This window comes from Diabrotica virgifera, chromosome 2 (genome assembly GCF_917563875.1).
Source record: "Diabrotica virgifera virgifera chromosome 2, PGI_DIABVI_V3a".
Classification (NCBI taxonomy): Eukaryota; Metazoa; Arthropoda; class Insecta; order Coleoptera; family Chrysomelidae; genus Diabrotica; species Diabrotica virgifera.
This window is the reverse complement of record NC_065444.1, coordinates 255,746,814-255,761,570: the sequence shown is the minus strand read 5'-3', so window position 1 is coordinate 255,761,570 and position 14,757 is coordinate 255,746,814. Positions and strand designations below refer to the sequence as shown.

At 30.8% G+C, this 14,757-nt stretch overlaps 1 protein-coding gene across 1 annotated transcript in view; it reads right to left on the bottom strand.

Annotated features, from left to right (window-relative positions):
- Positions 1–14,757, bottom strand: part of LOC114341868 (octopamine receptor beta-2R) — a 743,861-nt gene that overhangs the window by 582,024 nt on the left and 147,080 nt on the right. The window lies entirely within an intron of this gene.

The window sequence follows — 14,757 nt, the reverse complement described above, 5'->3', positions numbered from 1 at the left end:
AATTTTGTTGCAATAAGCATCTGTTTAAGTATGCTAAATAGTCTATTATTAAGATCCAAGAAATAATTTGTTGCTGCTTCTTAGATTCGTAGATATTTATTTTTTTCAAAAACCTTACATTTTTATAAAAATCGAAATAAATCAAAACACCCTGTATTTAGGTATAGGGAACCCTTATGAAAGTATAGCTTATTTTTTAAGGTCAATTCAATAATGTCATCAGATATAGGGCATTCCATAAGAAAAAATAAAACTTTTATATACCACTCTTTTTTGGAACACCCTGTATAATTCACATTATTTTTAGGTTGTCGTATTCAAGGCCCCGTATATTTTTGTGAAGAAATTTCTTTAAAATATCAAGTGGTTTTCCGTACAGAGACCGAGGCGAATAAGATGAACCACCCTGTATATACTGTAGGAACGTCTTTATTTGAATAAAAAAATTTAAAGTGAATTTTAAGTTGTAGAATATATTTGTCGATACTTTTCATCGACACCATATAGAAACAAGTGAAAAATATTTTATTTTCAATTAAAATTTAAGCACTATTATTATATTATTTTAAGAAAATTAAAAAAAAGCTATTTATTTATATTTATATTATTTATGTTATATTTATTTAAAATATTCATTATAAAGCAATTTAATCATCAATACACCAAAATTTAAAAAAAACAATCAAGTTTGAAGTAACAAATTGAAACTATTTTTTCAATTGAATCGCTTATTGTATAAAGGGAATAAGTCCACTTCCGTACGAAATTAAAGTGAGATATACATTTTGTTAATAGACCAGTGCAAATAGCAAAAAAACTATAAAAAATCAATAGCAGGATGAGACCAATTCCAAACGAAAGTACACATATTAGATAGCATGTGGAACATTTTTCACCAAATCTGGATGACGGGAACATGCGTTGGGGGAGCGCTTTTAGGGGTGAAAACGGTTAATTACGATTTTCGGCAAAACGGCACATCCTATCGAAAAAAGTTAAATTGCAAAGTTGTAGGCTATAAGAAGATCTACAACTTTTGTAAATAAGCATTTTTCACATAACCTCAAAATATCCGAGAAAATTGGAAAATTCGATGTTTTTGATTTTATTTTTTTTCTCACTGAAAAAAATTTTTTTTTACCAAATATGGTGGAAACTTACCTCTTTATGTCCCAAACACGCTGTAATTTTTTTGTATAAAAATATTTTTTAAAACTCGTTTTTTTATGTTTAAGGGAAAATGTAAGCAGTTTTTCAATTGAAAAATCTCCCGAAATTTTTTTAGCTTTTTTAAAGAAGTTGGCATTTTTTTTTTGTTTATTGAAACCTCTATTTTCTGATGGTGTAAAAAATATATACGTTACTGTGGAAAATTTTGTCACAAAAGGCAAAAATCGGAAATTTATTTTCAACCCCTCACCATTTTCAGATTCTCAGACGTAATGTAAGTTGCATAGCGAGTAGGTGCAGCCCAGTCAGACGCCGCGCCGCGGCCATTATGTGTACCATGATATACAGTGAATCAAACGTACGTCGTGTTAAACAGTTTTGTGAAAAGAATTTAGTGACAAATTTATTTATTTTAAAGGAAATTGTGGAATCTACATAAAAAGGTAAATACTACCTGTGTCTTATTCTCAATTAATCAATGAAATATTATCATTTTCTTTCATAAATAGTATGACTAAAATAACCTGAAATTTTTTTATTTTTTTTTTTAACAAATTTTTAGTAATAATTTAATACAATATATTTCAAAATAAATTAGAAATAGGTACTTCAGTACAATATTAACAAACAATAACTTCTTTCTTTTGCACAAGCAAATTTAGTTTTACTCAAAGAGAAAATTGTAAAATCATGATTTTGTATTTGTAGATTATCACTATGGATATGGAAGAATCTGTTTGTATAATCTGCAATGAGGCAGATAATAAGCAGTTGTATAAAATAAAAGAAAATGCTTTGAAACGTTTAGTGGAGTCTGGTAAAAAAGATTTGACAATAGACAAAAAAATTGCTTTAAAAAAAATATAGTTTAAAAAAAATAAAAAACACGCTTTTAAAGCACTAAAAATTTAAAAATAACTTTTAAAATTAAAGCTAGTAATATTTTATTTTTAAATTTTTAGTGCTTTAAAAGCCTGTTTTTTATTTTTTTTAACTATAATTTATTCACAAAATTAAAAGTCACAGACAACGGCATTAGTGTAGTAAATTTTTAACAGAGGTTCGTTGGTTCCTGCTCGCTATGCAACTTATATTACGTCTGAGAATCTGAAAATGGTGAGAGGTTGAAAATAAATTTCCGATTTTTGCCATTTGTGACAAAATTTTCCACAGTAACGTATACATTTTTTTACACCATCAGAAAATAGAGGTTTCAATAAACAAAAAAAAATGCCAAATTTTTTAAAAAAGCTAAACAAATTTCGGGAGATTTTTCAATTGAAAAAATGCTTGCATTTTCCCTTAAACATAAAAAACAAGAGTTTTAAAAAATATTTTTATACAGAAAAATTACAGCGTGTTTGGCACAGAATGAGGTAAGTTTTCACCATAGTTGGTAAAAAAAAAAAAATTTTCAGTGAGAAAAAAAAATAAAATCAAAAACATCGAATTTACCGATTTTCTCGGATATTTTGAGGTTATGTGAAAAATATTTATTTACAAAAGTTGTAGACCTTTTTATTGCTTACAACTTTACGATTTAACTTTTTTCGATAGGATGTTCCGTTTTGCCGCAAATCGTAATTAACCGTTTTCACCCCTAAAAACGCTCCCCCAACCCATGTTCCCCTCATCCAGATTTGGTGAAAAATGTTCCACATGTTATCTAATATGTGTACTTTCATTTGGAATTGGTCTCATCCTGCTATTAATTTTTTATTTTTTTGGTCCATTTTAGAGCTATCTGCACTGGTCTATAAACCAACGTCGACGGATCTATGAGTCTATAAAGGAAATTTGAATCTCTCACCGTACGCGAAATATAGCACGATAAAATTTTTGTTGAGCGTATAAAGTGAACTAGTCCGGGAGTGATTACCTTTATACAATTATTCTTGTGGCGCCACCATCATTTGTGGCACTTTGTCGTTTATTTTATTACTTCGGTTAGCTTACGTTGGTTAGTCTTACGATGTATTTTAGGTCTTGTTTGTAATAATAAACCTGTTTTTATAAATAAATTAATAATTTAACTGTAGAGAAGCAGCACTATTTCGTCTTTTATTCATTGACTGTATAAAGGAATTAAGTCCCAGCCTTTAAAACGACTTTTTGACGTTAATCGTTTTCAAAGCCAAGTTTTCTGTATGACATGTCACTCTACTAGTCTCCTTCTACATTTCATCTGTAGAACAAAATTTGATAGATCATTAAGTTTCTAAACTAAATAGTTTTTTTCATTTTTCTCAAAACTAAGTTTTGTGGACTTATACCCTTTATACAATAAGCGCTTCAATTTCTATTCTCAAAGTGAATGGCATTAAAAATGTGAATGTAAAACGAATACTGTTTAAATTGTTTTTATTTCTTCTTATAAGGTCCCATTTTCTATCGGAGGTTGGATATCCATATAGCAATTTTTATTTTATTTACAGCATCTTTAAATATTCGGTTACAGCTCAGACTAAACCATTCCCTTGTAACAATCCTAAATAAAGTACCTAAAGATCACCCCAAACCCTTTTTTAGTGTGTCACAGATTATCTAATTCTCTCTAACGCATTACAGTTGGAAATGACACAAAAAAACGCACCTCTGTGATTATTACACATTGAATTTAGAAAATTATGTATTCCTTGACGGGTATTTGCGTATTAAAACGACTTCTATTAAAAGATGTATAATTGGTTGGCGATTACAAAACTCTAAATAGATAACCCATCAATGATGCGAATAAAGATAATTTGATAGAAAAGTAATCGATCGTGTCACTATTTTCACAAATCATGTGATAAAATGACAATTGTAATTTCTAGGCTAGTATTTTTCAGCATCACAAATATAAATATTTTATGTCATTGGTATATTCGGATATTGTATAGTAAAATTTGATTTTATATTTATTTATTTTTACATTAAAATATTTTAAATATTAATATTCTGGGAAATATTTGTATAAATATTGATGTGTATATAAATATAAATATAAATATAAATATAAATATAAATATAAATATAAATATAAATATAAATATAAATATAAATATAAATATAAATATAAATATAAATATAAATATAAATATAAATATAAATATAAATATAAATATAAATATAAATATAAATATAAATATAAATATAAATATAAATATAAATATAAATATAAATATAAATATAAATATTTTGACGACTAAAATGTAATGTAATTATTTGCGACATTCTTAAGATTATATATGACGTCAAAATTAATGACGCACTGAAAAAAGGGTTTGGGATCATCTGTATACTCTTTAATTTAATAATATTTAATTCTCTGTTAGGCGACCTTTACACGATCAATATTATTGAAGCAATATCGATATTCATCAATATATTGAACGTGAGAGGAGTATATTGAAACAATAATATTCATGGAAATAATATTGAATACAATCAAATCGGTTTGATTTTTATTGAAATCCTATCAATATATTGAGGCGCCGCGCCGCGTCAGCATTATTGACCGTGTGAGGGGTATACGAGATATGTAACAATAATACGTCAGTTGTTCTAAATTTTACATTAATATAGTTAGTGTAAATGGTAATACTAAGATGCATAATAAGAATAACTGGTGCTACTGTAGTATACGGTCTACTCCGAGGATGCGGTCTACCTGTGCATATAGCTGTATATATAGTGTGCGCTATACCGATCGCAATCTGAAAATTTCTAAAAGATTTGCGCAAAATAATGAAATGCCGTTCTACATAAACTGCAGAGGTTGTTTGTTTGAATATTGTGTTGTTTTTGATCTTTGTTATGAAACTTCTTCTTCTTCTTCTTCACGCGACTAGGATTACTCCTGTTTGTCTGCCTCTTATTCTGTTTCAGTTGTTGTTGACTGTACATTGTCTTTCCACCTTTTCGGCAGCCTTCCAACGGGTCTTCTGCTATACGGCTTGTTGTTTTTACAGTTGTTCGCTAGTCTATCTGGTTCCATCTGGTTTACATGTTCGTTCCAGTTTTTCTTTCTTGTTTTTATCCACCTGTTAATATTTTGAATTTTGCATCGTTCTCTTATAATGCTGTTGCTTTGTCTGTCTCTTAATGATATGCCCGCTATTGATCTTAATACTTTTATTTCGATATTGTTGATTTGTTGTTTCGTCTTTCTTGTATCGGTCCTTGTCTCCTCTGCATATGTTAGGATAGGTCTTACTGTTGTGTTGTATACTTTTATTAGTCCATGTGGTGAGACCGCTCCCGTCTGAAAAAAAAATCTGAAAAAAATTTTTGGGCAGAAATTGTTTAAAATTTTTTTTTAAACAAATACAAAATATCACCTTTTTTTGCTCTTAAAGATATATTTTTAGATTTTTTGGGTCAATCTAAACAAGAAAGGTATCTTGTAATTTTTCACATAAATTGATAGTTTTGGAGTTACAGGCGATTTAAAATCTGAAAAATGCGAAAATACGCATTTTCGAGGCTTAAAAACTCATATTTAAATTAGTATTTTTGAGGTTGCCAGATACTTAGATTGAAGACTGAACATTCAGCTTCAAGATTCTGAAGAGTGATCGCGTCTAACTTTAATTTATACCGTTGTTTTTTAATTGTTAAATATGCGTGTTTATCCGATTTTTTTGCCGGTGCGGCGCGCTCCATTTAAAAAATCTCCCATTTTCTCCGAAAAAAATTTTTTCTAGATTCTTTGTGATACTCTAAATAAAATAAGTTTCTTGCCATTTTTCTCAAAAGTTAATAGTTTTTAAGTTATAAGCGATTTAAAATCCGAAAAATGACATAAAAACGCATTGTCGGATTTTAAATCGCTTATAACTTTAAAACTATTAACTTTTGAGAAAAATGTCAAGGAACTTATTTTATTTAGAATGTCCCAAAGAATCTAGAAAAAACATTTTTCAGAGAAAAATAGGAGATTTTTGAAACGGAGCGCCGCACCGGCAAAAAAATCGGATAAACACGCATATTTAACAATTAAAAAACAACGGTATAAATTAAAGTTAGACGCGATTACTCTTCAGAATCTTGAAGTTGAATGTTTAGTCTTCAATTTAAGTATCTGGCAATTTCAAAAATACTAATTTGAGTATGAGTTTTTAAGCCTCAAAAATGCGTATTTTCGCATTTTTCAGATTTTAAATCGCCTATAACTCGAAAACTATCAATTTCTTAGAAAATTTACAAGATACCTTTCTTGTTCAGAATGACTCACAAAACTCAAAAATATATGTTCCGGAGCAAAAAAACGTGATCTTTTGTATGTGTTTAAAAAAATTGTTTAAACAATTTCTGCCAAAAAATTCCGCCCGGCACCCTTCAGATTTGTTTAAAGGGGACATTTTTGAATAGGAATCCACAAAGAAACCGAATCAGAAATTTTTCCAGACGGGAGCGGTCTCACCACATGGACTATATTTTGCTTTCCGTGGTCAGATATTTGTTTCTCCATATGGTTTCTCTAGGCAACCACTTATTCTTGCCGCTTTTGTTGCTTGTGTTGTGGTCTGTGTTCTTATATTCCTGTCACTAGTGATCTCTACTCCTAGGTAATTGAATTTCATTACTTGTTCTACAATTTTGCCGTCTATTTCTAAATTGCATCTACGCGGCTCTTTACTATCACTATACATTTAGTTTTTTCTACTGATATTCTCATATTATGTTTATTTGCTGTGATGTTGAAAGTGTGGAGCTGCCTTTGTAGGTCATCCTCGTTATCAGCAATTAGTACTGCATCATCGGCATAGCATAGTATCGTGATTTTATGCGCTCCCATGTGGTATCCGTGTCGTTTTCTTACTTCGTGAATTATTCGACTCATCACCATATTGAATAACAACAAGCTGAGCGAGTCTCCTTGGCGGATTCCTCCTTTTAGTTGTTATGAAACGAACCTATTAATCTACGCCTATGTTTTTACTAATTGCATATCTATAAATAATTGAACTTCGAAACATTATCTAAAAAAACGATCAATATTAATTTAAGGAATAAACAAAATAGTTATTTATGAAACAGTTCGTGAAGTATGCTTTTTGCGAACGCACGCGATTTTTAGAGCACGAGCGACAACGGAGCAAGTGCTATAAATCGCGTAACTTCGCAAAAAGTACTTCACGCACAGTTTCATACAATATTTTATCTACGATAAGCAACTAAAAAAAGCTGTAACTCTTCGTCACTGGAATTCATTTCTATTCTACAATTTATAGAACTTGGACATTTAAGAATTCTAACTACTTTCAAACCACAAAACTGTCAAAACTTTTGTTGTAATTCATTGCTCATATTGTCATCACCATAACGCGAAAGTTAAGAATTGTCACCATGACAACGCGAAAGTTAAAACAGTGCGAAAAATAAATCCCATTTAAAATACATTGTAACTTCACGCACACTTTTAATCCTTCACGCACTGCTATCTGTAATGACAGTTTTCACAAACTAAAAACTTATGCATAATATGACATAGAGTAGATAAATAACTTTTATATAATTATTTCCTTATAATCGTATCCTGCTTTATAAGTGGTGAAAACTACTTAGGTGTTGAAACAGTTGTTCATCGATTCTTTAAAAGTGTTGACTACCGTTTTTTATCTGTATTGTTCATCAATATTATTGAGTCGTGTGAGCGCTACCGTTTTTTTACCATTTATTCGTCAATAATATTGCTTCAATAATATTGACCGTGTAAAGGTCGCCTTAATTCGCACCGATCACACGCATGACGTAATCAGAATAAGATGGTCACCGCGAGAAAACTTCCTAAAGCGGCAGTTTCACATATCAGTTCACTGTTACCGCAGCGGTTTTTAGCGGTGGGGATATATCTACTGCGATGGGTTTTACTGCTACCTACTGCTTTACTACCCGTCCGTATGTCCAAATGAAACAGTTTTTAAAGAAAAAAGTATCCTTGATGGCGAAACGAATAATATACAGTTAAAAAAGATCTTGGATGAAAACACCGTTATTAAACAGACCTCGCATTGACATGGACAATAATTTATTAACAGACTCATTAAAACCATGGCACTGTTGGAGACTAAATATCATCCTGTGCTCATTCCTGTTGGTTGGCTATCATGAATTTTCTTTTTTTTTCTAATAGATACGTTGCTCTTATGAATGCTGTCTACTGTTTTTTGGTTTCTTCATCTATAATCTATACCCACCCTTTTCGCAATTTTTGCAATTGCATCCTTTCTCTTAAATTAATAAAAACTTTTTTTCTTCGTCCGAGAACATAATGTATTTTACAGATTTCGCCATTTGTATTTTATAAATAATTTACTGCGATAGCAAAACTAGAATTATTTCTACTTATCGCAGTAATTCTTGTAGCGATCTACTGTGATCGAAGTGGTATGATTCACAACGAAGAAAAGATGACAGACAAACCACGCCTACTTAACAGTCGCTGTGATAAAAGTGAACTGCTATGTGAAACTGCCGCTTAAGTGACAACTTTCAAACGCAAGTATCACGTACCACATGGCAGTGTTTTCGTTTCTATATAGTTAACAGCAGTCCAGTGTATCCTGTTGCTATTAGTATGACAGCAAGTTCATCCAGTTGTTCTACCGTTAAGTGGAAAGCACTTTTGTGCTTAGAGAGTTAAATAAATAAAGTGAGTAAAATATGTTACATACATTTTTCTTTTTGCGTCAATTAATTTAATTCAAAAATTATTTTTTTGGTTACCATGTATAAATAATGATGTTAATGTTTATATTACTGAATAGAGAATTGAACATCCTTTCAAATGGACGACGTTACTAGTATGAAGTATGTGCCAAAAAATTGTAATTTAAAAATAAAAATCAACCTGCTTCGGGATTTTTCTCCAAAATCGTATATTTTAAAGAAAATAAATTTCTTCCATAATTTTGCCCCTCTCTGTAAATCGTACCAACGACCGCAAGTGGTTAAGGTGTTTTAAAGTTAGATCAGTATTTTTTAGATTTTTTTTCTCTTAATATCCCAGCTTTCCAGTCTGATCCAGACTGGATCAACTTAAGGGACGCTATATGCAACGGTGCGAAAGAAGTAATTGGTGACTACGAGCGGAAGAAGAAGAACGAATGGATGACAGATGAAATATTACACCTCATGGACAGAAGGAGGGAAAATAAGAATAATCCCGAACAATATAAAGAACTGGATAGAACTGTCAGCAGAAAGATAAAAGAATCCAAAGAGAAATGGTTACAAGAAAAATGTCAAGAGATAGAAGAGCTAGAACGAAGACACGATAGTTTTAACATGCATAAAAAAATTAAGGAGTTTTCTTATACTTACAAGAAAAAACAGTTTGGTAAGTTAATAGACGAGAACAACAAACTTATTGTAGATAAAGAAGAACAGTTACAGACTTGGGCAATTTACATAAAATATTTGTTTACGGATTATCGTCATATTTCTACGAACTCTCTTGATCTGAATGGACCAAAAATATTGAAAAGTGAGGTGATAAAAGCTATAGATCAAACGAAAGATGGGAAAGCAACAGGATGCGATGAAATACCAGTCGAATTTTTAAAAGTTTTTAACGAGAACAACATGAATGTAGTAATGAAACTGTTCAATAAGATATACGATACTGGTCAAATTCCATCGGACTGGCTGAAATCTACATTTGTGCCCCTTCCCAAGAAATCCAATTCTAAGACGTGTAGCGAATATCGCCTTATAAGTTTAATGAGTCATACCCTTAAAGTATTCTTGCGTATTATCCATTCCAGAATACGAGCAAAATTAGAACACAGCATAAGTAAAACACAGTTCGGTTTTAGATGCGGTTTTGGAACTCGAGAGCCCCTATTTGCAATACAAGTCTTGATTCAAAAATGCCTGGATCAACAGAAAGATGTTTACGCCTGTTTTATCGACTATGAGAAAGCATTTGATACTATCAAACATGACAAACTCATAGAACTATTACATCTTTCAGGACTTGACACTAAGGACATCCAGATTATAAAAAATCTATATTGGAATCAAACAGCCCACATAAAGAATGGACATATGGTGAGTGAAAACATAACCATTTCTAGAGGGGTTAGACAGGGCTGTATTCTTTCGCCACTGCTTTTCAACGTGTACACGGAACAAATATTTCTAGAGGCACTAGAAGAGTACAATGAGGGCATCAAGATTAATGGCGTACCAATAAGTAATTTTCGATATGCAGATGATACTGTTATACTAGCCGATAACATCGAAGATTTACAGATGATGCTAAATAGAGTAAATACAACTGGCAACCAATTTGGACTGAAGATCAATAGAAAGAAAACTAAATTTATGGTGATCAGTAAAAAGAACATTCAACATATCGACCTGAATATTGAAGCCGAACGTATTGAAAGAGTACACCGATTTAAATATCTGGGATATACAGTAAATGATAAGTGGGACCCAGACGTAGAGATTAGGATCCGAATTGAAATAGCAAGATCCAAATTCATAAAAATGAGAAAGCTCTTAAGCAACCGCAACCTAAGCGTTAACCTCCGATGGCGCGCCACAAAATGCTATGTACTCTCTACGCTACTTTACGGAGTAGAAGGGTGGACGTTAACAGCAGCAACTATAAAGAAGTTAGCGGCTCTAGAAATGTGGCTGTATCGACGCATACTGAGAATTCCTTGGACAGACAGAGTGACCAACACAGAGGTATTGAGACGAATGGGTAAAGAGTTGGAATTGTTAACAACTGTTAAAAGGAGGAAAGCGTCATACCTGGGCCATGTGTTCCGTAATGATAAGTACAGTCTGCTACAGCTTATCGTCGAAGGCAAGATTGAAGGTAGAAGAGGTTTGGGCAGGAAGAAGAAATCCTGGCTGAGAAACTTGAGAGAATGGTTTCAAATACCAGAAGCTGCGAACATAATACATGCGGCACAAAACAGAGAAACCTATCGTTTGATGGTCGCCAACCTTCGGTAGAAGACGGCACATAAAGAAGAAGATCCCAGCTTTCTTATTCTGTGGCTTACCACTATATTGCAATACGGTCCTTAATAATTTTTCTTTTGAATAACGAAGTTATTTTAAGTTCATAAAGACACGTGCTCCCCAAAGTACAAAAAAGATAAAATATCTTAAGTATACGAAATCAAGTTATGTTAAAGCATCCAATACATTCCCAAAATAAGAAATCCTCAAGCCCCTAGCAGTTTGCTTTTATTTATTCCGGATAAAAAAGTTTTTCTGTCGAATAAATATTTCTCGACATAAAACCAAAGAGGAGCTTTCGATTTTGTGACTGAAAAGTATTATAATTTTGGTCGAATCCCATCAGACTACTCTCACAGATGTTGTTTTATTTGTTGTTTCTGTATCCCGCAGCTTTTATTTGTTCCTCTATTGATTAAAATGTTTGGATACATTTAGGTGGGCTTCGATTCCATTGTTTCAGAAGATTTTCTTTTCATAAGTGCCATACGGAATCAATGAAACGCTTTTTATATTTTTTGAATCAGAGACATTAGCAAAATAAAAGCCTTTTTCGTGACACTGCTTAATCGGGCATTGGTCGCTAGGTAGGTATATTTTATTTTACGTTTAGAATAGAACATTGGGCTTATGGATATCAGTGTTGCCAAATCTCTCACGCACGTGTTGCTACTAGACTGTCGATATATGATTAATTCAAATCAGAGCCGTATTCAGCATTGTGTAGATGTAGTTAACTTTATTTCACTAATAAACAGATGCGTATAGTTGAATAAAAAATAATGCATTATAAATACTTGTTTTTTTAATAGACAGATACAGAGTGAGTCATGAGGAACTGTAGATACTCCTACCTCGTATAGAGGCTCCTATGGGGAATAACAAATGACCATTAAAAGGTGTCTGCTCCCAGTGTTTAATAATATACAGGGCGAGTTTCGAATTTTGAAAGAAATTTATATTCGTCATAATTTTTGAACGGTCAGATCGATGTGTCTCTTATTTTGGTCAATCGTTACACTATTACCACCTAATCAATTGATTTATTCAAACTAGAAAAAAAAACAGGTCTTGATTTAAAAAATTAGTTCGTTGGTGTCTTAGAAAAAATTTCACCCTGTATACGCTTTTTGAAAACTCTAATATTAATTTTACAAATTAGACAAATAGGCAATTAAAATCACATATTTATTTTTTCCCCACACGATTACTTATATTTTTATAAAAAAATCAAATTTGACTATGAATTAAAATTTTGGTAAAGTAAACCATATATTAAAAAAAAAATAACTTTTATTACAAAAATTAATTTTTTAAACAAATATTTGATTTATGTTACCACCCAATCAACTGATTTATTCAAACTAGAAAAAAATCAGGTCCGGCTTTAAAAAATTAGTTCGTTTGTGTCTTAGAAAAAATTTCACCCTGTATACGCTTTTTGAAAACTCTAATAATAATTTTATAAATTAGACAAATAGGCAATTAAAATCACATATTTATTTTTCCCCACACGATGACTTAATTTTTTATAAAAAAATCAAATTTGACTATGAATTAAAAATTTGGTAAAGTGAACCATAGATTTACAAAAAATTAACTTTTATTACAAAAATTAATTTTTTAAACAAATATTTGATTTATGTTACCACCCAATCAACTGATTTATTCAAACTAGAAAAAAAAAGAATGTGTGTGTACTTTGTACGCATGTAAGAAGATATTCTTCTATTATATAATAGGTAATTTAAACGAAGTAAATATACTTAACAGGCTATTTGTATTTTATTAAAAGTCAAACTAACTTTCTTATCTACCACTTTCAAAAAAATTTTATTAAAACAACCAAAAATAAAACAAAAATATGAATCGCCCAGGAATTGAACCCGCGTCATTCCAATCTCAGAGCCAACGCATTAATAACTACTCCAGCGAGGCCCTATGAGTTGATATGCAAGTTTCGGATATAATTACACAACACGGCAATATAATAGTGTAAAAATGTTATGCTTATATAATATTTTATTATTTTACTACAGAGAAACACAAATCCTAAAACACAAGAATTATAATAAATAATACATTTCCTAAAAACACTAATATATTCTTTTAATGACTTATTTGCACGGTTACAGATACATACATACCTATCTTGAAAGATTAGCAATGAACTACATACTGTCAGTGTGCGCAGGCGCGCAGATTTATGTACAATTTTACCCTCAATCGATTTGCCGCTAAAGAAGAATATCTTCAAAAAATCAGGTCCGGCTTTAAAAAATTAGGTCGTTTGGGTCTTAGAAAAAATTTCACCCTGTATACGCCTTTTAAAAACTCTAATATGAATTTTACAAATTAGACAAATAGGCAATTAAAATGGCATATTTATTTTCTCCCCACACGATTACTTAATTTTTTATTAAAAAATCAACTTTGTCAAAATCGCAATTTTACCATAAAAATAAAAAAAATTAAACAACGTTTTTCTTAAAATTCAAAGTTTCACCATTTTTTTTTTCTATAACACGTCTAGATCTAAAACTCCCCGTAACACTTCTCTTTGGACTCTATAGTTTAACATAGACGTGATCAAGTAGATAAATTTTAAATTTTTTCACTTAATTCTTGCGATCTTACTTTGCAATTCACGAAGCTGCACCTTTTATTTTTAAAAATTTATAACTTTTACGAGAAAAAGACTGAAAGTCTACAACAATTGTCATAGTCTTCACAATGGTAAGAGATATTGTGCTGTAAAAAAAAAACGGAACGTTTTAAATGGAACGTTGTAGCGAGTTAAACCGTGATTTCATCTTTTTTTTTTTTCATTTTTAGGTTAAAATTCCGATTTTGACAAATTTGATTTTTTAATAAAAAAAGAATGTGTGTGTACTTTGTACGCACGTAAGAAGTTATACTTCTATTATAATACAATTTCAACGAAATAAATATACCTACTTAACAGTTACAATACAAAAAATTAACAATAATTACCAAAAATGAACCAAAATTTAACAATGCCAAATATTAAAAAAAAGAAAAAATATGAATCGTCCGGGATTTGAACCCGCAATCTCGCGATTTTTTGATCTCTGGTCCAATGCTCTACCAACAAGGCCATCAAGCCGCATGCTAGTTACCTTTCAGATATACATAATTATATATCACGGTGACAAGTGAAATATAAAAATAGATATTTTATTATTTTACGCCCAAGGAAGACAAATCCAAAGACACAAAATTATAATAAAAAACCTCTTAAACCACCTTTTTCAAATTGCGCAAGTTGTATTATTAATATTAATGTTAATAAATGAAATATAAATATTTTAACGTTTCACAATTTGACAATTCACTTTTAACTGCAGTGCCTTAAAATTTTTAAAGCACTAGTGCCTCAAAGTAGCATTTTTAACGCTCCTATGAAGTCCTAAAAATTGCATTTTTAATACGTTTGTAGAAAAATATATTTAAAAACACTAATATATCCTTTCCACGCCTTTTCTGGACTGATACATACATAAATTAAAACATTTTGAAGTATAACTTTAAAAATATAATATGAAAACTATTTAAAAAGGCAGTATAACTATTAACTAACCTTTGTTGTTTCTCTTC